We start from the raw sequence: 27,839 nt of genomic DNA, 5'->3' as shown, positions 1-27,839 counted from the left end.
TTTTGGATAGAGAACAGGTTATAGTAATTACACAGTCACACTAATTATTGGGCTCCAGTTATGCTCCACAATGCGATTAGACTCAGATTCATGGGTGTAACGAAATAGGAAGTTTCCATTCCAGGAAATATAAAATTCTGAGCAGCTCTTACATTGGACAATAGACTATTTTTCTCTTAAGTTTCCTATATAAGGGACAAAAGGGATTCAACAGAACAGTAGACTGTTTGGGCTGATTCCTAAAGCCATTTACTCAGGGCCAGATCCCATTCTTATTGAAATCAATGGGAGTTTTGTCATGGATTTCAATAGGATCAGGATCTGGCCCCCAATTTGTACATGGACTCCTGGGATATTTGCAAAATTAGGACTTTCAGATTTGATGCAGCTTTTTCATAGTTTTTTTTATAATTTATTTGAGATGCTCCATTCATGGCAGGAGTTTTAATAGAGAGTGATGTTGCATGCTGTTGTGAATGGCTTATTTTTAAGATGCTTTTCTTCAAGATAGAAACTGAAGTTATTTAGTGGAATGTGATCATTGCTACGGAGTGATAAGTAAATCTGCAAATGGTAGCTTTGCTGACAGTCGCTATGACTGAGGTCCTCAAACCTGCAAAAATGTAAATAGAATCACCTGTGTAGTACCAGTGACTTCAGTGGGAGTACTTCTGTAAAGTTCAGTACATCTGTGAACCTCTGCAGGACTGGGGCCAAAGATTAACACCATAGAAGTCACCTTTTCCTCTAAACTCTGCTATATACGAGTCTTATGGACACTGACATCTGTGTGAATATAAAGTTTCAGAACAGTTGCTATGCCTCATTGAGAGCAGCCTATAAAATCTCCAGAAACTCTGAGAAATTTCAAATGAGAGCACTTCTAACTTTTTTATAACTAGAAATTGACTTTTTCTCCCCATGTTAATTGCAAATAATGTTGGAGGAAAATATGACTTGTGAAAAACTGCAAGAGAAAGGATACATGGCTTTGCATGAAAACCTGGTTTCAGCCTCAACTGCAAAACTGGCCAAAACTTCAGATTCAAGCATACAAACAAAAATTAGACACGATGCAACCTTTCAGAAAGTGTGTTTTAACACTAAATATCTTGCAATTCTGAGACCTAACACACAAGAACCAAAATCAGGCTGCTCTCTGATGCAGAGAGGCAAAATGTACCCTACATTGCTCTAGGATGGCTGGCTCTTTCTAGCCTGACTGCTGCTAGAGCCAGGTCACACGCTTCCCTACAAAACCTCTAGCCTTCAAGCAGGACGAGGAAAAACTCCTGAGCATTTGAAGTGATAGCTTACTATTTAAATACAGTTTTCAGTACACGACATCTGTCATTTTAGTAGTTACATTTAGTGTAATGAGTAGGGCCCTACCAAATTCACAGTCCATTTTGGTCAATTTCATGATCATAGGAATTAAAAAGTCATAAATTTCACGATTTCAGCTATTTAAATCTGAAATTTCAGGGTGTTGTATTTGTAGGGGTCCTGACCCAATAAGGAGTTGGGGGGGGGAGTTTGCAAGGTTATTGTAGAAGGGGTTGTGATACCGCTACCCTTACTTCTGCACTGTTGCTGGCAGCGGCGCTGCGTTCAGAGCTGGGCAGCTGGAGAGCGGCAGCTGCTGGCCGGGAGCCCAACTCTGAAGGCAGAGCCGCCACCAGCAGCAGCGCAGAAGTAAGGAGGACATGGTGTGGTGTTGCCACCCTTGCTTCTGTGCTGCTGCCTGTAGAACGGGGCCCTTAGTCAGCAGCCGCCACTCTCTGGCCACCCAGGTCAGAAGGCAGCAGTGAAGAAATAAGGGTGGCACAGTATGGTATTGCCACCCTTACTTCTGCACTGCTCCTGGCCGGGCGCTCCCTTCAGAGCTGGGTGCCCGGCCAACAACCACCACTCTACAGCCGCCCAGCTCTGAAGGCAGCACAGAAGTAAGGGTGGCAGTACCCCCTTAAAGTAACCTTGCAACCCCCCTGCAACTCCCGTTTGCGTCAGGACCCCCAGTTTGAGAAACGGTCTCCCCTGAGTAATCTGTATAGTATAGGGTAAAAGTGCACAAAAGACCAGATTTCACGGTCCATGACGCATTTTTCATGGCTGTGAATTTGGTAGGGCCCTGTTAATGAGTTCTTTGGAGCAAGTACAATCTACTGATGGTTTTTTTACAATGCCTGGTATAATGGGGATTGGGCCATGGTGCTACCATAATTTGACAAGTAACTTTTCTTATCCATTTCCTGAGTTACCTCCTTTCCTTTGTATTTATTCTCCACCAGAAGAATACAGTGTTTGATGGTGTTCAACCATCATCAGGAGGACGTGTTGCCTGTGCAGATAGTTTTTTCTGGAGCCAAACACTCTGATACACTAACAGGCAGTAATATCCTCTCAGATAAGAATTATTATTCGACTGAAATTTGCATTTGGTTTAAAAAACATATTTAAAAACCTTGTAGACTAGTAGGCTGAGTCTTTGTGCTCAGTAAAGATGTAAAGACCATAATTTGGGGGGTGGAGGGAGGGATCATCCACGTAATACAACAAATCTTCCAAAAAATACACATTGCAATGTCAAAACTTCACTGTTCAGCATTCTAGGTATTGGCATGAAAATAGCTTTGTTCTTGGGGGCTCTAGGAAACAAATATTGTTCAGAGGCTTTTTGAGTCAGTGCCATCAGTACAAAAGAGCATGATTGATGTGAAAGAAGAGAATCTGTGTTAAATTACCCCAAACTGTAAATTCTGAAGTTGGGGAAAAAAACAAACATTCTAAAGTGAGTAGGAAGCTTTGGGCTGGGCTGGGCTGGACTGGAAATGCTCTGTGATGAAGAAAAATACAGAGTAGGTGTATAGGTCTCACTCTTCTTAGAGATCCAGTTAACATCTGTAATCTTGATTGGCCTGTCTCCAGTTTCCTCCTCCTGCTTGCAGAGGACACCTTTGGGCTTCTTGTACATATTTAAATTACTACAAAAGGCCTAATGTTGTTGGGTCCAGACGCATACAGCCCAATCCTGCGCTCATTGAAGTCAGTGGCAAATTCACTGGGTGCAAGAGCCGGTGCTTAATGCACATTGTAGCTTTGTAAACTGCCTTCCTAATGAGCTCTTCGTTCTTCCTCTTAAAGTGAAGTTGGAGCAGGAGTACAGATTACTTTAAATCACATACTTTGTTTAAACAAATTTGGGAGCTCTTTTTCAGCTGTGCTTTTGCTAACAAGCTGTAACCTAGCGCCCAGTGTTTTGTTCCTTCAGCAACGTGAGCTATAAACAGCCTTACGTTAAGTAATTGAAATACATTTTCACACTGAGTATTGTACTGCAACTTTACTCTTACACTGCTAGAACTCACTCTTCTAATACATTTGTATCTGCAGTATTGCCCACTCTTTAGATTTTATTGCAACTAGCAATTTTGAGGTGCCTTTTACCTGTCTTGTTAAAACATCATGAAAGGCTCCCATTCTGGAATTTTTTATTCTACAAAATAGCCACCATCTCCTATGACAATCAATGGGGATGAAGCCAGAAAGATGGCTGCCATTTCCCTGTAGTCTCTCTGAGCGTGGAAGTGAGGATACCCTTAATAAAGTCGGCTTCCATTTCTTCTCCCTGTTTTCAGTGTGAATTGAAACCACGCCCACAGGCAAAACAGCTGTTACTCCATAGATCATGGTGCTGGAGAGGACGCAGACTGTGGGGAACAGCAGAGACACTGTGAAAGGTGGATGGGAAGAGAGAGGGGGAGTGAGGCACTTGGGGAGCAGGAGACAGATTTAGGGCTGCAGGGGAATGAGGTGAAGGGGGATGTGGGGACAGGAAGGAGACTGAGAGCGGTGCAGTGGATATTTATGGAGTGGGAGTGGGAAGGCCATGTTGCCAGCTCTCTCAAACTGTGAATCACAGGATTTTGGTGCCATAGGAAGAGCTGTCATGATGATGCGAGATGCTCCTCCGATCCCATGCTTGTCAAGGCTAGGCAGAGCTGTGAGCTAGCATCCTCAGGGCGAAGGACAGGCACCTACCCTACCATTGAGTCCTGCCTTTGATGTATGGTCCTAAAGCAGTGAAAGGGTCCTGGGGTGGAGGGGGAAATGGGGGAATGCTGCTGCTCAGTCTGGGGCCCTGATGCCAGCAGCAACACTTTTTCCTCCCTCCTGCTGCTTTGGGACTTCTCCTGTACTTGGGATCTGCACAGTGCAGAAGCTCCAGCAGGCAGTGAGGGAGGTGAGAGGGAAGGAGTCAAGACAGTTGTCAAGGTTCCTTCCCCACTCTGAACTCTCGGGTACAGATGTGGGGACCTGCATGAAAACCTCCTAAGCTTGCTTTTACTAGCTTAGGTTAAAACTTCCCCAAGGTACAAACTATTTTACCCTTTTCCCTTGGACTTCCACTGCCACCACCAAACGTTTATCTGGGTTTATTTTTATTAGGAAAGCGTTGTTTGGAAATGTCTTTCCCCAAAAAATCCTCCCAACCCTTGCACCTCACTTCCTGGGGAAGGTTTGGTAAAAATCCTCACCAATTTGCATAGGTGACCACAGACCCAAACCCTTGGATCTTAAGAACAATGAAAAAGCATTCAGTTTCTGAAAAGAAGGATTTTAACAGAAGTAAAAAGTAACAAAGAATCACCTCTGTAAAATCAGGATGGTAAATACCTTACAGGGTAATTAGATTCAAAACATAGAGAATACCTCTCGGCAAAACCTTAAGTTACAAAAAGACACACAGACAGGAATATTCATTCTATTCAGCACAGCTTAATTTCTCAGCCATTTAAAGAAATCATAATCTAACACATATCTAGCTAGATTACATACTAAGTTCTAAGACTCCATTCCTGATCTGTCCCCGGCAAAAGCATCACCCAGACAGACACAGACCCTTTGTTTTTCTCCCTCCTCCCAGCTTTTGAAAGTATCTTGTCTCCTCATTGGTCATTTTGGTCGGGTGCCAGCGAGGTTATCCTAGCTTCTTAACCCTTTACAGGTGAAAGGATTTTTCCTCTGGCCAGGAGGGATTTTAAAGGTGTTTACTCTTCCCTTTATATTTATGACAACAGTAATAGGGGAACTCCATGTCATTTCCTATCCTATGAAAGGGTAAGTGGAGTCTCCATTTGAGCAGCCAGGAAGAGGCATGAAATTCTCTCCCACATACAGCCAGAAGAGTAGAGGGGAGTTAGAAAGTCAAAGGACAGGCTAAAAAGCGTGGTTTGGCCCACAAATCATGAGATTTTAAAATCACTCATGATTTTTGGGATCAGATTCATGATTTTTGCACTCATAAGGTTGGCAGTACTAATACTTGGTATTAGCTAAATTACAACTGCCAAAGTTGTTACTGGGATTCCTTTTAAACATTTGAAACAATGCAAGCAGCACTACAATACAGCACTTCCATATGAAGAGCAATTAATAAGACTGGGACTTTTCAGCTTGGAAAAGAGATGACTAAGGGGGAATATGATAGAGGTCTATAAAATCATAACTGGTATGGAGAAAGTAAATGAAGTGTTATTTACTCCTCGTAACACAAGAACCAGGGGTCACCAAATGAAATTAGTAGGCAGCAGTTTTAAAACAAAGGGAAGTATTTTTTTCACACAACATACAGTCAACCTGTGGAACTCCTTGTCAGAATATGTTGTGAAGGCCAAGACTATAACAGGGTTCCATAAAGAACTAGATAAATTCATGGAGGATAGGTCCATCAATGGTTATTAGCCAGGATGGGCAGGCATGGTGTCCCTAGCCTCTGTTTGCCAGAAGCTGGGAATGGGCAACAGGGGATTAATCACTTGGTGATTAGCTGTTCTGTTCATTCCCTCTGGGGCACCTGGCATTCGCCACTGTCGGAAGATGGGATACTGGGCTAGATGGACCTTTGATCTGACCCAGTATGGCCGTTCTTATGTTCTTACAAGTGATTTTGATGAGTGCCCCGGTGAACATAGTTAATGTCTCTTTTTACCTTTACTACAAGAACTTACAAGATATTGCACTAATTCAGTTTACTCTGTTATTGTGCATTGTGTCTTGATATATTGTGAAATGAGGTAAACTGAACCCTGATACCTGATGGTTTACCTTTAGGAATGTGTTTCTTGTAGATCCCTTGCCAGTACACGTAACTGGAATGAGATTATTTTTGAAACGATGATGCAGAGTCCCACATTATGAAGTTCAATTTGCTTCTGTTGCTTAATGTTCTTGAAGAATGACAATTTTGTAAATGTTCTGTCAATGTATCTCAGCTTGCTTAAGAAAATTTGTTTTCTAGCAAAACAAGCACAGTGGCTAGATAACCATAATCCTTTGGCTTCAGGAGTCTTGTAGTCTTGCACTAAGAATACATGCATGAAAGAAAAGAAGCAGATATTTACTTCTGTTGAGGTTATAATGAAGATTTATTTACCTTTCTCTATAATCCTTGTAGTCTGAGGGACAATAACTTTGACTGGTCACCAAAATATAAATAATTTGAACAAAGTTTACTCACTCTCTTGGTAACTCTAAACTGGGGAGTTACTCTGCTTATGCCAGCCAGAGTGGAAAGTGGCCATTCATGTGTCATTGCAGTGGTTCTGAAGGATCTGTCAGAAGTATCTAACCTTTGAAATTTCTCAGTTTTGGCAATGAATTTCACACAGTAAAAGTTAAAAACAAAATTTGAAACAAAGGACCTGAAATTTAGGGTCCAAAAAACCTACCAACCTCTGATAAAGCAGAGATCTCTATCAGCAATCTGATGGGCTGCAACATGAATTGAGGGGGAAATATTCACTACCGAGGAACCAAGAATGAAGCCGTAATCTGCATCAACAATCTAATGGGTATATTTGTCAAGAACCCTGTGGAAATAAATGTTGAGATAAATGATAAAAATATGACTTTTTAGCTCAGTGGTGAGCCAAAATCTTTTATTTAACAATGAAATACATAAATTATTATCAATGGCTTTATTGTGAGAGGGCAATCCGAAAACTGTATAAAACGTCTTTTCATTTGATAGTTTTGTTAATTCATAATATTCCCAAAGAAATGCTTGTCTATTGACAACCCAAATATAATTGGTCTGATTCTTTACTGCCTTCCACCTTGTTGGAATCATTCACACCTGTGCAATGAATGTAAAACAGTGGCACTAATTGGGCAGCATCTTTTGTCCATGTTGTACACGTTTAAAAGAGTACGCTGGGTCCCAAGGAAGTGGAGAATCAGGCCCAATGTCTATTCCCATCAAGAAAGCATATGTTAATGAAGTGGTTATTGAGCACTAAGACTGAGTAAAACTTCAAAAATCATTTTAAATGACCTTAAAGACCTTCCTGAACAGGAAATTCTTCAATGGCCATTACTCTTCAGTTCATCATCATCACTAGTCATGAGTGATGATGACACACATCATGAGTCAGCAGTGTGCCCTTGTTGCTGAGTCAGCAGTGTGCCCTTGTTGCCAAGAAGGCCAATGGCATTTTGGGATGTATAAGTAGGGGCATAGCCAGCAGATCGAGGGACGTGATCGTCCCCCTCTATTCGACATTGGTGAGGCCTCATCTGGAGTACTGTGTCCAGTTTTGGGGCCCACACTACAAGAAGGATGTGGATAAATTGGAAAGAGTCCAGCGAAGGGCAACAAAAATGATTAGGGGTTTGGAACACATGAGTTATGAGGAGAGGCTGAGGGAACTGGGATTGTTTAGTCTGCAGAAGAGAAGAATGAGGGGGGATTTGATAGCTGCTTTCAACTACCTGAGAGGTGGTTCCAGAGAAGATGGTTCTAGACTATTCTCAGTGGTAGAAGAGGACAGGACAAGGAGTAATGGTCTCAAGTTGCAGTGGGGGAGGTTTAGGTTGGATATTAGGAAAAACTTTTTCACTAGGAGGGTGGTGAAACACTGGAATGCGTTGCCTAGGGAGGTGGTGGAATCTCCTTCCTTAGAAGTTTTTAAGGTCAGGCTTGACAAAGCCCTGGCTGGGATGATTTAATTGGGGATTGGTCCTGCTTTTGAGCAGGGGGTGGACTAGATGACCTCCTGAGGTCCCTTCCAACCCTGATATTCTATGATTCTATGACTACGTCCACTCACCAGTGTGAATGGCATGCACACTGCAGCATTTATGCTGGCATGCAGGGCTCACTTGAAAACACCACCTCTAGCAGTTTCCTGGAGATTTCTGTTTTGTTCGTGCTAGGTTACATGGGATCAACAGTGTATGTAAGAAAGAGGAACTTCAGTGTTTAAAGACTGACCAAACTATTTGTGCATGAATGTAAAGCTGTGCAGTAGAACAAATTGAACAGATATGGAGGGCCGGCCCTATGCATTTTGCCAGCCAGGGCAGATAACATTGTCGGTGTTGCCTGCAAAGGAGCTGAGGAAAAATAGCTGAGCAGCTTGGTGATCTGGCACCCTCGTTTTTCCCAGAAGTTGGCATCTAGGGTGACCACCCTGCTTGCTTCCTCCTAAAACTTACAAATGTAGAATTATGTATGAAAATAACTGCATTCAAAAATAAAACAATGTTAAACTTTAGAGCCTACAAGTCCACTCAGTCCTACTTCTTGTTCAGCCAATCGCTCAGACAAACAACTTTGTTTACATTTTCAGGAGATAATGCTGCCTGCTTCTTGTTTACAATGTCATCTGAAAGTGAGAACAGGTGTTTGCATGGCACTGTTGTAGCCAGCGTTGCAAGGTATTTATGTGCCAGATGCGCTAAAGATTCATATGTCCCTTCATTCTTCAACCACCATTCAGAGGACGAGCGTCCATGCTGATGATGGGTTCTGTTATACAACAATCAAAAGCCATGCAGACCAATGTGTGTTCATTTTCATCATCTGAGTCAGATGCCACCAGCAGAAGGTTGATTTTCTTTTTTGGTGGTTCAGGTTCTGTAGTTTCCGCATCGGAGTGTTGCTGTTTTAAGACTTATGAAAGCATGCTCCACACCCTGTCCCTCTCAGATTTTGGAAGGCACTTCAGATTCTTAAATCTTGGTTCGAGTGCTGTAGCTATTTTTAAAAATCTCACCTTGGTAACTTTTTTGCGTTTTGTCAAATGTGCAGTGAAAGTGTTCTTAAAACGAACAACATGCTGGGTCATCATTTGAGACTGCTATAAGATGAAATATATGGTAGAATGGAGGTAAAACACACAGCAGTTTTAGAATTCTCCCCCAAGGAGTTCAGTCACAAATGTAATTAACGCAATTTTTTTTAACGAGCGTCGTCAGCATGGAAGTATGTCCTCTGGAATGGTGGCCAAAGCATGAAGGGGTACACGAATGTTTAGCATATCTGGCACATAAATACCTTGCAATGCCGGCTACAAAGGTGCCATGTGAACATCTGTTCTCATTTTCAGGTGACGTAAATAAGAAGTGGGCAGCATTATCTCCTGCAAACATAAACAAACTTGTTTGTCTGAGCCATTGGCTGCACAAGAATTAGGACTGAGTGGACTTGTAGGCTCTAAAGTTTTACATTGTTTTGTTTTTGAATTATATAACAAAAAAATCTACATTTGTAAGTTGTGCTTTCACGATAAAGAGATTGCACTATGGTACTTGTTTGAGGTGAACTGAAAAATACTATTTCTTTTATCATTTTTACAGTGCAAACATTTGTAATAAAAGTGAGCACTGTACACTTTACATTCTGTGTTGTAACTGAAATAAATATATTTGAAAATGTACAAAAACATCCAAAATATTTAATAAATTTCCATTGGTATTCTGTTGTTTAACAGTCCGATTAGAACTGTGAGTAATCATGATTAATTTTTTTGAGTTAATAGTGTGAGTTAGCTGTGATTCATTGACCACCCTGACTTCATTTTGTGTGTCTTGATCCAAATGTTTCATGTGTTGGTGATTTTTAGAGGGAAAAGTTCAATTTTTTGGTTCAAATTGGACTAATTTTTTTTCTAGATTTTTTTTGGGGGGTGTGGGGGGGCAGCTCAGCCCCCATACCAAAAAAATAAGTTGTTTGCTCAGCTCTACTTAGGACAGCCCTTGCATTTCAAGTGAGTAGATGAGCCTTGCTCAGCTCTACTTAGGACAGCCCTTGCATTTCAAGTGAGTAGATGAGCCATGCTGAATTTGGAGGAATCCCTGCATAGGCAATGATCTAACAGGGTCTCTAAAGGAATTGTGGGTGACTCCACCACATTTTTTTCTGTGGTTCCCACAGGAACATACTGCTCTCTTGCTCTTCAAATAGGTGCAGCGCATCTTCCCGTACTACCTGGCCCGCTGCGACAGCCTCAGGGTCTGTGCAGAAGGGGAACAGGGCTAACATTTCTGGTGGTGTGAAAATGGAGGATGGGTCTGCTCTCGGCTGATTTGTGGATGGCTGCTACTCAGGGTCATAGAGGAAGATTTTGTCCTGTCTCAGTAAGATTAGGCCGGTCACTTTTTAACTTTGACATAGAAAATGGCTTTGAAATTCAGTGCCAAAAGTTAGGCACTCAAGTCTATGTGCAACTTCAAGCACCCACTTGAAAATTCTGGCCTGTGTTGATTTAATATAGTAAAATATTTTTATGAATGCGAGGTTTGTAACTCATATTTGATATATAGGCTAAATGAAACACCTGAACTACTTGCTTTACAACAGTGAAACATCCTAGATGTAGTGCTTTAAGGCTCGGATTTGACTACAGTTGGATGGCTTTGAAAATTCTTGTTTAAATATAATGTGCAAGCATGGAGTTCTCAGCTTTTTTACAAGCTCCTGTAATTCCCCTTTTGTCCAAATAGCTGAAACTTGGTCAAGGAGAAAGGGAAGCAAATTGTAATGAAGGGGGCAGCTTCACTCCTGAGTTCAGCTTTTTGGCCTGATATGGCTTTGGGGAACTTAACTACTTCCTCTTTAGTTGCTAGGGGCTTGTCTATGCTACAGCGTGGGAATATCTAAGATAAGCAACTTCAGCTACGCTATTCACGTAGCTGAAGTTGATGTACTTCGATCTACTTACCGCGGTGTCTTTGCTGTAGTAAGTCGACAGCTGACGCTCTCCTGTCGACTCCGCTTGCACTTCTCATTCTGGTGGAGTACCGGAGTCGACGGGAGAGCGCTCAGTGGTTGACCCCCGCTGGGTCAGTCATTGCCCGCCGATCCGGTGGGTAGTATAGACAAACCCTAGGTGTTGTAAGAAAGAGGGAGAGGAGTCTAACTTGCTGAGCAGGATCCTCAGTTCTGTCATTCACTGAAGAGCTGAACTGTAAATGATCTGAAACCTTGTTCTGCCCAAAAGAAGTTATGTGGTGGAAATTTTGGTTTGGTCCTCTGCTTTTCCACAGTACCTTGGGCACATCACCCATTCTCCCTGTGCTACAGTTAATCTGTAAAATGGGGGTGGTAATACTTCTGCACCTCATGGGATGTTGAGAGCTTAAATATATTAAAGATTGGGATCTGCTTTGACACTATGATAATGGAGGCCACATAAATACCTGTCTTTGAGCTGCATAGGGAATTAATAACTGTAGTGAATGCAGTAGGGCTAGGACTTCCGTATGCATGGCAGCAAATGAGATTAAGGATGGTACAGAGTATTCTGTACAAAGTAAGTCAATTCCAGCATTTCCAGAACTAGGTGCAGTAGAAGAGCCAACGAAGGGTTGGAGTACTCGTGGGGACACCAAACACACTTTAGCAATAAAAATATGTGAACAGTTTTCATTGATACAGGACTGTGTTATGGGCTGTGAGACAAAATCAATGGATACAGCACCCAGTGAGATAATAAACTTGAGAATGTCTCTGTAGTCAAATTATGGGGAATGAAGAGTTTCACAGACATGGAATTGCACTGTCACGTTAATGTTTTGTCATCAGTTAAATTCAGGCATTGTTTTCCCTGACAGAGCTGTTAAGTGTGTTTAGAGAAGTGAGGGAGAGCAGGACGGGACAGTATTTCAATTTATAATTGGCAGAAGGCTTTTTCTGTTACAATAGCATGTGCTTTATAACGCTTGTTGCTGGAAATAATCCTCATGTCAAATAACTTTTGTCAACCATGACGTGCTATCTTTCTCCAGCACTCTACCATAGATAATGAAAAAAATGAGCAGATGGCTTAATTTAGTAATTTTAATCCTCTTTGGTGAATCTTTTGCCCATGATATGCTTTTATTTTACTCTTTTGAAATTGCAGATTTATAATTCAATATTTGAAAGCAGGTTCTGGCAAACATAACAAAATACTCCTTCCATTACTTCTACGGATGTTTGTTTTTCATCTCCAAAACACTTCATTTTCTTAAATGTCAACTGTACATGTTCTAACCCAGTCAATAGCCAGCTGCTGTTCTCTTGTCTCATGAATACATATTTGTCAAACATTTTTAACATCCATTTTTGATGGTGTGGAGAAAATCAACCTCTCTTCCATGAATGGGACAGTTTCAGGTGACACATATCCACCTGGCTTGGGAACTCAAATGGCAGTTTGCTTCTGTGAAGCACTGTCACACGTCATGATGGTGACTAATAGATGTTGCTGTATCTGGTGGTGGTTCACAGCTTCAGCACCTTTTCCTGCTCTGCATCCACTATGGCTTTTCTGATGCTTGACCCTTTAGAGCTCAGTATTTTTCAGTGTGCTGTGGCCTGCTGTGAGTTAAACATACTAATCTCTTTTACACACAGCATTTAAGTTGTGTTTCTGCTCTGCAGAGTGTTTCTGAATAGCAACATCATGGGGCTTCGTGTTTGTCTGAAGTGGAGATTTTCAAAGGCATAAATACCAGTTAGACATCCAGTTCCCATTGAACTGTTTTTCACTGGGAATTATGTGGATAACTACTATTGGTGCCTCTGAAAATCTTGCCCTCAGTGATTTCCAAGCAAATTTTTTTCCAACTGCCCGTCCTACAAATTAATTTGGGGATCTGAAAATCAAGCTGGGTTCTTTACTTCACCCACATTACCAATAATAAAGGCTTTGCTGGCTAAACTTATTCTCTGGTTACGCTTGTGTAGTACCAGTGTTTTACTAATGCCCCAATGACAACTTTGCCTGTCCTTCCATGTGGGTCTATAGGTGTAACTGATTGGAATTTAGTAAATACCTTATGATGGTGCTGAACAGGTTGGTATATAATTCAGCTCTTTTCATCTTGGTTGTGTTTGGTTTTACTGCTTTTTACTCCTGTCCTTTTGTCATTACAGTGTTGAAAGTGTTACAGAGCTTATCTGAATAAGAAGGGACCAGTTTTACATAGCAACTTTTCAGAATAACATTACACTTCAATGTTTTACTTGTGTTAAGATCAGATTCTCAATTTTTTAGATTTTTAATTTTTAAGAACTCCTTAGGCAGGGAAGAAATTTGATTGCTAAATACATGCATAGTCAAGCAGTGGCTAAAGTTTACTAGGTCCTAATCCTCTCCTTCACAATTCTGAATTGATACATAAATGAGCTCTGATACAAACAACTATTTTGTCATGACAGGTTTCAGAGTAGCAGCCGTGTTAGTCTGTATTCGCAAAAAGAAAAGGAGGACTTGTGGCACCTTAGAGACTAACCGATTTATTAGAGCATAAGCTTTTGTGAGCTACAGCTCAGTGAGCTGTAGCTCACGAAAGCTTATGCTCTAATAAATCGGTTAGTCTCTAAGGTGCCACAAGTCCTCCTTTTCTATTTTGTCATGGAAACAAATGAGCCTACAGCAGTTTCTTACAGATTAGCTAATATAGTGAATAGACGCTGTTACATGTCACTTTGAATTGGGGTGGGGGTGGAATAGTAGCCACCACAAAAACTGTAATTCTGCCTACCTGGTAGGGCTGATTCCGCCCCTTAGTCTTTCAAGATAAGTACGTGGAACAGTCTGAAGCTGACTTTGTGCAGGTGCCGTCTGCTTTGTATGGTTCGTAAAGATCTTGTGACCCTCTTCATAGGGGTAAGAGTTGTACTTGGTCTCAGAGCACATTGTAACAACAGCAGAAAATGACATTGTCAGTTTTTTTCTGCTTCCGGTTCCAGATTTTCACAATCAGGTGTATTTTATGAAATAAATGAGACAGAGAGACTTTCATCACAAGAGAGGAGTCTGTTTTATTTCCCTGGCACATTTCCTCAAAATGTGGAAAGTTTCTAACCCTAAACTATAGGAATTTTGCTCTCTAATAGGGTGTTTTCTAGACAGTAGTTGGAACTGGGGTCCTATGATGGACTTTGGATGGCTGATTACTGGCTCCAATCAAGCCAAGAATATGTTACTAGAAAATCCTTATTTTCCTTAGTGAGACCCAGTCTGTTTGTTTGAAATAGAACAGCCGTCTGGAAATGTGCAATTCATTGAAATCTGAAGTGAAGGAGAGACTGTCTTTTTTTCCCCCGTCCTCCACTGTACACCAGGCCCCTTTATTTATTTCTCTTTCTGGTGAGTTTATGTATAAGTGTAATATGGAGTTGCTTCCAAGCTTTTCTCCCTTATTCATTACATATTTTTGTGGGGAGTTTTGTCAGAGTGGTTTAATACTACCCTTTTCTGTAAAACAGCATAAAAATGCTCTGGTGTTGACATGAAGTCTATCTGCATAATTTCTACAGGAAAAACTGACCTAATACAGTGCAGCATAACCTGTTTTAAATGACTGCCCAGGGACCAGCAAAAATATGCTGTCTAGTACAGGGTGGCTTTGAACTAAAGGTCACGCCAAATAGTAGTGGGAACAAAAAATATGTTGGAAACATGGATCGTGCATACTTGTTGGGAATCTTTGAGTCTAGAACATGATGATGACACTATGTATAATACTTGTTGCCTATTGAATTTTGTGACATTGATACAAGAAAACATCTTTTCATTATATTTCCTGTGATATGCTCAGACTCCTGTCTGTACTGTGACATGCACAAGCCACAAGGGAATATTACTCCAAGGGAGGTCTGAAGATTATGAGAAACATGCCTATATTTGAGACATTTTTTTAAAAAGTCTGTTTTATATATACATTCACTATGGACCAATGGCAAATATCAAGTCCTGTATACATTGCTGATATCAGCAACATTTGGTTCTTATTTAGCAATAAAGATAATTCCCTGTGTATCAGCTAACACTGTATAACAAAACAAGTAGAAGAGCTGGAGGTTCACTGGTATGCAATGATAAATTGTTACAGGAGAGCAAGCAATACCATAAGGAGCACAAGAGTTGAGTAAGTGACTAAAAATTCTCAGATTACTAAACATTCTGCAGATGTATTAGAGAGATTAAAATGAGGACAACAAATTGAAGACTGAGGCATATATGTACACTGAGCCAACTTTTTATCTAATTTTCTTTTTGGTTAATTACACAATAATGATTTGTTGAAGCAAAATTGGAGCCACACATAATAAAATGTTGAGACCCTCCTCTGAACTGTACAGATACAAATATTTCTTGCAGCCATAAATCAAGCATTTAAATGTCTATTTCTATTACACACACATACAGTGGGTTGCATCTACAAATGATTGAAGGCTGCGTTTTTTTGTCTGTGGTTTTTATTTTTAGTGGCCGCATGTGGGTGAAATCAGGCCATAAGTAATACATTCTGTATGGGGTTGGTAGCTCTGAAAACAAAGGCATCCTATCATGTCTTGTATAACTGTTAGATCTTAGCTCAAAGTATATTGCATAGGAAATATTTAACTGTAGCTAGATGTTATTCTGTGCACCTCAGGTGGTGTGAAACAGTATTGCCAACCCCACCAACATTAAAAAAAAAATGTGACATTTGCTCCAGAAATCCTGATTCCTTAAAATATTTAATTTTGTGTTATAGGAGTCACTCGGAATACATTATCTTTTAAAATCACTTTGGTTACTGAAGGATAGCTACTGTGACACCAATTTTCAAAAAAAGTCTCCAGAACTGGCAGTTACAGGCCGGTAAACTTAGCTTCAGTGCCAGGCATTCCCTGTGAAGCATCTGGCATTGGACACTGCCGCGAGACAGGATACTGGACAGGATGGACCATTGGTCTGACCCAGTATGGCCATTCTTATGTTATTACATAAGTACTGATGTCTAAAATTTGGCAAATAGTGATACCTTCAGTGATGAGTCAGTGTTATTCTGCAATACCCAGATTAAGAATTATATATTTATTTATAGTAGTAGTCTTTATCCCAAAGGGTCCCAAAGCAATTTACAAACTATATTGGTGGTAATATGTATCACTTTAGAAAGCTCTGTACAAATACTAACTGATTAATGCATACAAAAACTCCATAAGGGAGGAGGTGATATTATCCCTATTAAAAATGGTGTAACAGAGAAGAGACAGAGGATAACGCATTTGCGCAAGGCCATAAAATAAGTCTCTGTCAAGCAGAACTGAGAGAAAACTTGAGTTCCTGTTCCAGGTTTGCTTGCCCGGGCTATATGTAATTTAGAGTCCTGAAATTACTTTTTGTCCTATGCTGGATTGAAGACCCCTCTGGGATAAAGCATGGCACCTGTTAAACGCTGTACAGCAATACAAACACATTGCTGCAGGACAGATGTGAAGAAAAGTATAGTAAACGAAAGCTACAAAGGGTGCAGCAATTACCTATGCAGAAGTAGGTTTTTACTGATTTTAAAAGTTGGCCAGGACACACTTATTCTTTTGAAAATATTTTGCACTTTTCCTTTGTAGATCTCAGAGTTCTTCACAACACTGACTAAACCTCGTTACTCCCATTATAAAAATGGGGAAACTGAGATAGAGAGGTTAAAGACAGTGTTGAAATTTAAGCCACTTATAGCACTCAAATATTAGAGGTAGCTTCAGTGAGAACTAGGGGTGCTTGGTATCTCTGGATATGGGGCCATTATTCAGTGCATACATATGTGTTTGCAAGGTTTCTTGTACATTAATAAACAGTCAATGTTGCTACACATAGCACAACTTACAAAAATCATGAAAAAGAAATGAACGGTTGTAATCCACTTTACCGTTACATACCGTCAAATCCTGCACCCCCAGGCATGTACTTTTAAATTAATACATACCACCAATCACTCACCACAACCTTAACTATGCCCCATCAAGAATACCAGCTTTCCAGAACCTCCTTTAACAATTGATCTCCTCCCAAAATACCAGACTACCTCACAACCTTGCCTTTTGCATGGTGTTTTCATGACACAAGTTACCCCCTTCACAACACAATTAGCTGTGAATTTTGGAGGGATTAGTGTAGTAAAGATGGTGCTGGAAATTTAGCATTTCTGGGGGTTGGGGAGGAGGAGTTACAGTTGTGACATGTAGGTCTTTCTTGTATGGTTGTAGTAGCAGAAAGCTGCATGCCTCTGGGGATGGAGGAATGGAAGGTACATATTGTTGGATGGCTTAACTTTTCATTTCCGTTCTTTTGTGGTTTTGTGTCAAGCGTGTTGCTACCTAAACCATTTGACAACCAGGGCTCTTGTGTATTTTCCTAAGCACAACTGCAAACATATCTACGTGATCCATACTTCTCTCTTCAACTCTTAAATTCCCCAACTGAACAAATTTGGCTGGTGGCAGTCACAGGTCAATAAAAGTTGCCATGGGTTGTCACACAGGAGTTCCCCCTAGAGATATCTAGGCAAAACTTGTCATGCCCTGTGACTGACTTAGTAACAGAGCTTGGAGTTCCACAACTTGGAGAAGTTAATCCACCAGTTTCCCACTGCCCCATATCCCTGCAGTTCATATGGGCTCAGGAGCACAGAATGGAGAAAACTGATATGTAAATTCCAGAGAGCAGAACTTCATTACTGGGCAAGCCCCTGAGTCTAACAAGCTTAAAGTGGCTTGCTGCATCGGGAGCTTCTCTATGTGGAGGATGATGAAATTTTGTCTTGATTTACTGTGATCTACTAGAGTACAATCCACACTGAAGAGCTGTGTCACCCCTGCCCTGTAACATGGGGTACCTTTTACAATACTTTGCTGCAGTAGCCTCCAGCCTGGACTGCTCACAAACGCTTTCCAGCCTGCAAGTCACTCCCAGCTCTGTCTCTGTGTGTGTGCTGAAGCCAGCCAGCCACACCTTGGCTCTTACCAGCCTGGGTTATACTGCAGGGCGACCCCAAGACACCCTCTACTCTTAGATTTTCCTGCAGATATGTATGTCGTGTACTGCCCAGCTCTCTCCTGGATAATACAAGTTTATATAAAGTCCATTATTACTCGAATAGAAATAATAGGCACACAACTTGCCACTCCAAATGAAGTTTCCCAGACACTTCAATTTAAACACACTGGATTAGATAAAACAATAAAACAAGATTATTAACTAAAAAGAGATTTTAAGTGAGCACAAGTAGTGTGGCATAAAAGTCAGAAATGGTTGCAAGAAAAAAATTAAAATGCTATTGGCATCTTAGGGTATGTCTACATTTACCATTCAAAGCGCAAAAAGTCCCTTTTTTGCGCTAAAACCGCTGGAGCGTCTACACTTGTTAATCAGAAGTTTCACCGCAAAAAGAAAACCACCTTCACGAGAGGCATATAGCTCTTACCGCTGTTCTTTTTGTGCTGCTGTGAAAATGAAGACCTGTTCTAGCAGCATAAACACCCTTTGGCCTCCGGAGGATATCCCACAGTTCCAAAAGTGACCATTCTGGCCAGCATGTCCGCTGCTCTGACACATGGACATCTGCCCCTCCCCCTGTAAGCCCCGGGAATTTTGAAGCTCCCTTTCTCTTTGTTTATAGATGTGGCGGGGAAAGCAGCCAGTCAGTAGGAGGTTTTAAAAAAAAAATGCCACAAAGAAACCAGGAAGTAATGGGGCTCCTGAGACAGGAAGCAGGGCAGCATGAGGCACGAAGCAGGGACCCAGAATGCTTTCCGCTCATGCCCCCCTTCCAAGACCTATCGAGAGAGCTGCACTGTGGAATAGCTGCCCTACAGCACTGCTCTCATCGGCGATGGAAGTGCTAGTAGTGTAAACACTCCCTGACGCCTGAGGAATTGACTGAGTACACAAACCAGCGCTTTCCTTTCACCGGTTCCCTATCACCGGTGAAACTTACAGTGCAAAAACTCTGTAAGTGTAGACAAGTGTAGTACTTAACAAACTACATCAGATTCAAGCAAAGTTTCTCACCATGTGCTTTCAGTGGTCTTACTGACTAAACCCTCTAAGTCAGGATACTTTCTCTCAGAATCCAGTGAAGCTTCTGTTGCTTCAGGTGCTGAGAATCAATGGGCAGAGAGAGGCGGGGTGCCTTGGAATATTTGTTCCAAGGCACCTTTTTTATAGTTTCAGTGCCTCCTTTTTATAGTTTCAGTCCCCCTCTTAAAAAACATTTCCAAGTGGGTCCCAAGAGACAAAGAGGATACGGGGAAGGCTGTTCCAGCTGCTTTTTTTTTTTTCACCTGTTTAAGCATCCTTTGATTCCCTTCATGCTTGATGACTCTGTTTACTGCTTAAATGCAAATTAAGCAGAGCACATATTCCTTTGTTTAAGACTGACCTGTTTGTCAACTTCGGATTGGAACATGTGTTATTGCCACCATAGAGTGGAATCTTATAACTTTACATACATCGCTGCCACACCTATTTTATCAGAATGATACTGATCAGCAAAGTATAAGTTTTCAAATAATACCTTACAAGGCATACTTTGTGCAAAGATGATTACAATAGTGTGTTGGGTGTGAATGCAAGGGTACATTCTGTCACCCTTACAAACTGTAGCTGCAATCAGTACTATGGGGCTGAACACAGTGTAAATCAGAGCAGAGTTTGGCCAACAGTTGAAACAATAAACCCATAACTAGCCAAACCATGGGATTGATCCTGTGGTAAAAGTGCCATTGACTTCAGAGAGAGCAGCACCAGACCTCGAAACTAAACCAATCGGGGTTCCACAGAGCATTACCAACTTGCTTTGCAAATGAGACGGGTGTCATGGGAGCCAGAATGTCCTATGAAGACCACTTTAGTGTCCAGTAGGGGCTCCCTTCCTGCTACTGGTTCTAAACTCTGCCCTCCTTGTCCTGGGTTGGAGTCCCCTTCTACTGCCTTTGGTGCGGGAGGAATTCACCCACAAATCACTCCATCATTGTCAGTAACTCAACTGTATCAACAGCAGTCATCTTGTTCGCTATCAGTCATGGATCGTGGTGCTTCCCAGTCCAGAGCTCCAACTCCTAGCCTGTTGGGTGCTTGCAGCAGCTGGATGGGTCCTTGATGATGAGCTGGAGAGGTTTTAGTTGGGAGCTGAAGGTGACAGCTAGTGGCGTTCTGTTATTTTCTTTGTTGGGCCTGTCCTGTAGTAGGTGATTTCTGGGTACTCTTCTGGCTCCATCAATCTGTTTTTTCACTTCAGTAGGTGGTATTGTAGTTTTAAGAATACTTGATAGAGATCTTATAGGTGTTTGTCTCTGTCACCTTCAGCCCCCAACTAAAACCTCTCCAGCACATCGTCAAAGTTTTACAACCTATCCTGAAAAATGATCCCTCACTCTCACAGATCTTGGGAGACAGACCATTCCTCGCTTACAGACAGCCCCCCAACCTGAAGCAAATACTCTCTAGCAACCACACACCAAAAACACTAACCCAGGAACCTATCCTTGCAACAGAGCCCGATGCCAACTCTGTCCACATATTTATTCGAGGGACACCATCATAGGACTTAATCACATTAGCCACGCCATCAGGGGCTCATTCACCTGCATATCTACCAATGTGATATATGCCATCATGTGCCAGCAATGCCCCTCTGCCATGTACATTGGCCAAACCGGACAGTCTCCACGTAGAAGAATAAATGGACACAGATCTGACATCAGGAATCATAATATTCAAAAACTGGTAGGAGAACACTTCAACCTCTCTGGCCACTCAGTAAAAGATTTAAGGGTGGCAATTTTGCAACAGAAAAGCTTCAAAAACAGGCTCCAACGACAAACTGCTGAGCTTGAATTACTATGCAAACTAGATACCATTAACTTGGGTTTGAATAGAGACTGGGAGTGGCTGGGTCATTACACGTATTGAATCTATTTCCCCATGTTAAGTATCCTCACACCTTCTTGTCAACTGTCTAATTTGGCCATCTTGATTATCACTATAAAAGCTTTTTTCTCCTGCTGATGATAGCTCATCTTAATTAGCCTCTTACAGTTTGTTTGGCAACTTCCACCTTCTGTGTGTGTGTGTGTGTGTATATGTATGTATGTATGTACGTGTGTGTGTGTGTGTGTGTGTGTATATATATACACACACACATCTTCTTACTATATGTTCCATTGTATACATCCGATGAAGTGGGCTATAGCCCATGAAAGCTTATGCTCTAATAAATTTGTTAATCTCTAAGGTGCCACAAGTACTCCTGTTCTTTTTATATCCTGTGTTCAGCTGTGACTTAGCATGTGATAACCAAGTTTCTTCACGTGGGAAACTGCAGTTCTGGTAATCATTCTGTCTGGGTTTCATTCCAAATGTCATATTGCTATACTGAGTTCATTTTGATTTAGTATAGGATTCTTAAATATTTTCTTAATTTTTGACATGGACCTGGCATGATGTGAATTATTTTTTTTACATATGCCAAAAGCTAGCTAGACTAATCAGATTTGGGGGATGATTGACAATTAGCTATTCTATTTAGTTCCAGTGACATATATATCTTAAGACCATTCAGGGTAGAAGGAGTACATCTCTTGAGGAATATGATTCCATAAGACGAATAGATAACTTGATTAGCAAAGCTGTATGGCAGATGGGAAGTTCAATTTCACAAAGAATTTTGAGATTTTGAAATTTGCCTGTGTTATGAATGGGAATGAAAACAAAAAAAAATAATTTTTCCCAAGGAAAACTCAAATTTTTGCTTTGGATCCTTGTGTTTTGACTTTCAACTTTTAAAATTATATACATTATAATGCAAAACGAAACAGTCATTTCAAAACTGAAAATTGAAATGTTTCATTTCAATATTGTTGGATGTTTGTTGGCACTTTCTTCTGGTTTTCTTTCAAAATGAAATTCAGATAAACTTGACTTGAAGGTCTTAAATTTCAACCGAACCACCTATTCCAATGGACTCTGGTTTCATCAAAGTTTCTCCAACTAGCTCTGACTATTTCTGAAGGACCACCCACTTTAGCTTTTCTGTTCATTGAAACAGGAACTGATATGTTGAAGGAACTGTGGATCTCTGGGAGCATGTCTCAGAATTGGGACCATTACTAGCTTGTAAAGAAGAAATACGTTTCTCCATCTCTTTTCAGCAGCTGAATGTTCTGGGATTTCAGTAAAGTCACTTTGAGGCTGTATGGTGAAAAACATCTAAAAGTAAACAGTGGGTTTCCAGAGAGCCAAAATTCTCTCTGGAAATAGCTCACTACAGAAAAAGAAGAGAAGACTTTCTCAGCCCTGGTCTACACTAGGACTTTAGGTCGAATTTAGCAGCGTTAAATCGATGTAAACCTGCACCCGTCCACACGATGAAGCCCTTTAGTTCAACTTAAAGGGATCTTAAAATCGATTTCCGTACTCCACCCCTGACAAGTGGATTAGTGCTTAAATCGGCCTTGCCGGGTCGAATTTGGGGTACTGTGGACACAATTCGATGGTATTGGCCTCCGGGAGCTATCCCAGAGTGCTCCATTGTGACCGCTCTGGACAGCACTCTCAACTCAGATGCACTGGCCAGGTAGACAGGAAAAGAACTGCGAATTTTTTAATCTCATTTCCTGTTTGGCCAGCGTGGCAAGCTGCAGGTGACCATGCAGAGCTCATCAGCAGAGGTGACCATGATGGAGTCCCAGAATCTCAAAAGAGCTCCAGCATGGACTGAACGGGAGGTACGGGATCTGATCGCTGTATGGGGAGAGGAATCCGTGGTATCAGAACTCCATTCCAGTTTTCGAAAGGCCAAAACCTTTGTCAAAATCTCCCAGGGCATGAAGGACAGAGGCCATAACAGGGATCCGAAGCAGTGCCGCGTGAAACTTAAGGAGCTGAGGCAAGCCTACCAGAAAACCAGAGGGGCGAACGGCCGCTCCGGGTCAGAGCCCCAAACATGCCGCTTCTATGATGAGCTGCATGCCATTTTAGGGGGTTCAGCCACCACTACCCCAGCCGTGTTGTTTGACTCCTTCAATGGAGATGGAGGCAATACGGAAGCAGGTTTTGGGGACAAAGAAGATGATGATGAGGTTGTAGATAGCTCACAGCAAGCAAGCGGAGAAACCGGTTTTCCCAACAGCCAGGAACTGTTTCTCACCCTGGACCTGGAGCCAGTACCCCCCGAACCCACCTAAGGCTGCCTCCTGGACTCGGCAGGCGGAGAAGGGACCTCCGGTGAGTGTACCTTTTTAAAATACTATACATGGTTTAAAAGCAAGCATGTGAAAGGATTAATTTGCCCTGGCATTCGCGGCTCTCCTGGATGTACTCCCAAAGCCTTTGCAAAAGGTTTCTGGGGAGGGCAGCCTTATTGCGTCCTTCATGGTAGGACACTTTACCACTCCAGGCCAGTAACACGTACTCGGGAATCATTGTACGACAAAGCATTACAGTGTATGTTTGCTGGCGTTCAAACAACATTCGTTCTTTATCTCTCGGTGTTATCCTCGGGAGCGTGAGATATCATTCATGATCTCCTGGTTGAAATAGGGTGCTTTTCTTCAGGGGACATTCAGAGGAGCCCGTTCCTGCTGAGCTGTTTGCCTGTTGCTGAACAGAAATGTTCCCCGCTGTTAGCCACGGGGAGGGGGGAGGGTTGAGGGTTGAGGGGGTAACAATGCGGGGGGGGGCGGGAGGCAAAATGCGATCTTGTAACAAAAGCACGTGTGCTGTGTATGTAATGTTAACAGCAAGGTTTACCCTGAAAGACTGTAGCCACTGTTTTATAAAATGTGTCTTTTTAAATACCTCTTTCCCTTTTTTTTTCTCCACCAGCTGCATGTGTTTCAATGATCACAGGATCTTCTCCTTCCCAGAGTCTAGTGAAGATTAGAAAGAAAAAAAAATGCACTCATGATTAAATGTTCTCTGAGCTCATGCTGTCCTCCCACACTGACAGAGCATAGACGAATGCATGGAGGCAAATAATGTCAGAGTGCAGGAAAGCACAAAATGACCGGGAGGAGAGGTGGCGGGCTGAAGACAGGGCTGAAGCTCAAATGTGGCGGCAGCGTGATGAGAGGAGGCAGGATTCAATGCTGAGGCTGCTGGAGGACCAAACCAGTATGCTCCAGTGTATGGTTGAGCTGCAGCAAAGGCAGCTGGAGCATAGACTGCCACTACAGCCCCTGTGTAACCAACCGCCCTCCTCCCCAAGTTCCATAGCCTCCTCCCCCAGACGCCCAAGAACGCGGTGCGGGGGCCACCGGCCAACCAGCCACTCCACCACAGAGGATTGCCCAAAAAAAAGAAGGCTGGCATTCAATAAATTTTAAAGTTGTAAACTTTTAAAGTGCTGTGTGGCATTTTCCTTCCCTCCTCCACCACCCCTCCTGGGCTATCTTGGTAGTCATCCCGCTATTTGTGTGATGAATGAATAAAGAATGCATGAATGTGAAGCAACAATGACTTTATTGCCTCTGCAAGCAATGATTAAAGGGAGGCGGGGAGGGTGGTTAGCTTGCAGGGAAGTAGAGTGAACCAAGGGGTGGGAGGTTTCATCAAGGAGAAACAAAGAGAATTTTCACACCGTAGCCTGGCCAGTCATGAAACTGGTTTTCAAAGCTTCTCTGATGCGTACCACGCCCTCCTGTGCTCTTCTAACCGCCCTGGTATCTGGCTGTGCGTAACCAGCAGCCAGGCGATTTGCCTCAACCTCCCACCCCGCCACAAACGTCTCCCCCTTACTCTCACAGATATTGTGGAGCACACAGCAAGCAGTAATAACAGTGGGAATATTGGTTTCGCTGAGGTCTAAGCGACTCGGTAAACTGCGCCAGCGACCCTTTAAACGCCCAAATGCACATTCTACCACCATTCTGCACTTGCTCAGCCTGTAGTTGAACAGCTCCTGACTACTGTCCAGGCTGCCTGCGTACGGCTTCATGAGCCATGGCATTAAGGGGTGGGCTGGGTCCCCAAGGATACATATAGGCATTTCAACATCCCCAACAGTTATTTTCTGGTCTGGGAATAAAGTCCCTTCCTGCAGCTTTTGAAACAGACCAGAGTTCCTGAAGATGCGAGCTTCATGTACCTTTCCCGGCCATCCCACGTTGATGTTGGTGAAACGTCCCTTGTGATCCACCAGGGCTTGCAGCACTATTGAAAAGTACCCCTTGCGGTTTATGTACTCGCCAGCTTGGTGCTCTGGTGCCAAGATAGGGATATGGGTTCCGTCTATGGCCCCACCACAGTTAGGGAATCCCATTGCAGCAAAGCCATCCACTATGACCTGCACATTTCCCAGGGTCACTACCCTTGATATCAGCAGATCTTTGATTGCGTGGGCTACTGGCATCACAGCAGCCCCAACAGTAGACTTGCCCACTCCAAATTGATTCCCAACTGACCGGTAGCTGTCTGGCGTTGCAAGCTTCCACAGGGCTATCGCCACTCGCTTCTCAACTGTGAGGGCTGCTCTCATCTTGGTATTCATGCGTTTCAGGGCAGGGGAAAGCAAGTCACAAAGTTCCATGAAAGTGCCCTTACGCATGCGAAAGTTTCGCAGCCACTGGGAATCGTCCCAGACCTGCAACACTATGCGGTCCCACCAGTAAGCTTGTTTCCCGAGCCCAGAATCGGCGTTCCACAGCATGAACCTGCCCCTTTAGCACCATGATGCATGCATTGGCAGGGCCCATGCTTTCAGAGAAATCTGTGTCCGTGTCCTGATCACTCACGTGACTGCACTGACGTTGCCTCCTCGCCCGGTATCGCTCTGCCAGGTTCTGGTGCTGCATATACTGCTGGATAATGCGTGTGGTGTTTAATGTGCTCCTAATTGCCAAAGTGAGCTGAGCGGCCTCCATGCTTGCCTTGGTATGGCATCTGCACAGAAAAAAGGCGCGGAACGATTGTCTGCCGTTGCTTTGACGGAGGGAGGGGCGACTGACGACATGGCTTACAGGGTTGGCTTCAGGGAGCTAAAATCAACAAAGGGGGTGTCTTTACATCAAGGAGTATTTCAGGAAGGACTTCACGGAGGGTTCCAATAAGAAATGGTGCACCTAAGTTATTGTTCGTATTGGAACAAGGAGGTTAGTCTGGCCTCTGATTGATACATGGCTAGATTTACCTCACTGCACCTTCTCTGTGAGTGACTGCAGTGTGACCTAGAGGAATGAGTCCCCTAGACGGGGGATGGGGGGGGACACAAATGAGTACAAAACAAATCTGGTCTATTTCTTGTTTTGATCCACTCCATCTATCTTTTACATCTTTGGCTGGCAGCAGATGGTGCAGAAGGACTGCATGCCATCCACATCTCATGGCTGCCTGGCAGAAGATGATGCAATAGGACTGCTAGCAATCCGTATCACCTGCCTGCTCACCATAAGACGGTTCAATAGGACTGACTGCAGGACTAAAGAGAATGACCTGGTCAAGTCACTCCAAATTTAGTCCCTGCGCCCATGTCTGCCCAGGCTACCAGTCGTACTGTACCGTCTGCTGCCACAAGGCAAGGGGTTGATGCTGCTGTGTAGCAATGCAGAACCACGTCTGCCAGCACCCAGGAGACATAGGGTGACGGTTACCTGAGTGGGCTCCATGCTTGCCGTGGTATGGCGTCTGCACAGGTAACTCAGGAAAAAAGGCGCGAAACGATTGTCTGCCCTTGCTTTCACGGAGGGGGGGAGGGAACGGGGGCCTGACGATATGTACCCAGAACCACCCGTGACAATGTTTTAGCCCCATCAGGCATTGGGATCTCAACCCAGAATTCCAATGGGCAGCGGAGACTGTGGGAACTGTGGGATAGCTACCCACAGTGCAACACTCCGGAAGTCAACGCTTGCCTCGGTACTGTGGAAGCGCTCCGCCGAGTTAATGCACTTAATGCACTTAGAGCATTTTCTGTGGGGACACACACACTCCAATATATAAAACCGATTTCTAAAAAACCGACTTCTATAAATTTGACCTTATTCCGTAGTGTAGGCATACCCTCAGAGTAATTCCCTATAGGTCTAGTTGCATAGCAATAACACTAGGACCATCTCTTCAGTTTCCCTTGAAGTTTTGTATTTATATGTAATGATAAGATAGCAACACTCAGAGGCCAAAAAGGTTTGCAAATCAATACAGCAAAGGAAGGTCGTACAGGTTATGGTAATAGAGGTAGGCAGTGATTTAACAGGAGTTATTTGGATGTCAATCCAGATTAAGTTTAGGTTAGGGTTTGAAGTTGACTCTGTAGTAATGCTTCAGTTAAAATTCAATGTAATGAAAATCACATGAGATTTTATCCCCCAATGATGAACTTTCATGTTATCAGCTAATCATATGCAATTTCTGCCAATTTGAGACTACAAGATGTGTATGTCATGAGTAACTGCATGATCTTATTATTGTACCTCTTCCGTATTTCTCCTTGCCCTGCGTTTTGCTCTATTGCCTTTACTTGTTATGTTGTGTCTAACTTAACTGGCAAGAACTGTTGTCCCAAATAGCTATGTTCTTCAGTGTTATGTCTGCCAAAATGACCTTTTTATTGTACGATTTTAGGTTTAATGTTAAACTTTTTACCACTATGACTCTTTACCATTTAAGTATCTCCAAGATGATTAAATTCGTTCTTATGAAATGTTTTATCTGGGTTTTGACAGGATACTAGGTCTCTGCATAGATCTGAGGTTGTATATTCAAAGAATTTTGGCTCTCTGGAAACCCACTGTTCACATT

General features: G+C 42.6%; 1 protein-coding gene across 4 annotated transcripts in view; it reads left to right on the top strand.

Annotated features, from left to right (window-relative positions):
• FBXL7 (F-box and leucine rich repeat protein 7) overlaps nt 1-27,839 on the top strand; it is a 337,214-nt gene that overhangs the window by 157,891 nt on the left and 151,484 nt on the right. The gene's annotated exons all lie outside the window — the stretch shown is intronic.

This window comes from Lepidochelys olivacea (genome assembly GCF_965140295.1).
Source record: "Lepidochelys olivacea isolate rLepOli2 genome assembly, chromosome: 2".
In the NCBI taxonomy this organism is placed as follows: Eukaryota; Metazoa; Chordata; order Testudines; family Cheloniidae; genus Lepidochelys; species Lepidochelys olivacea.
The sequence above is the reverse complement of the archived record's forward strand: the minus strand, read 5'-3'. Positions and strand labels throughout refer to the sequence as shown.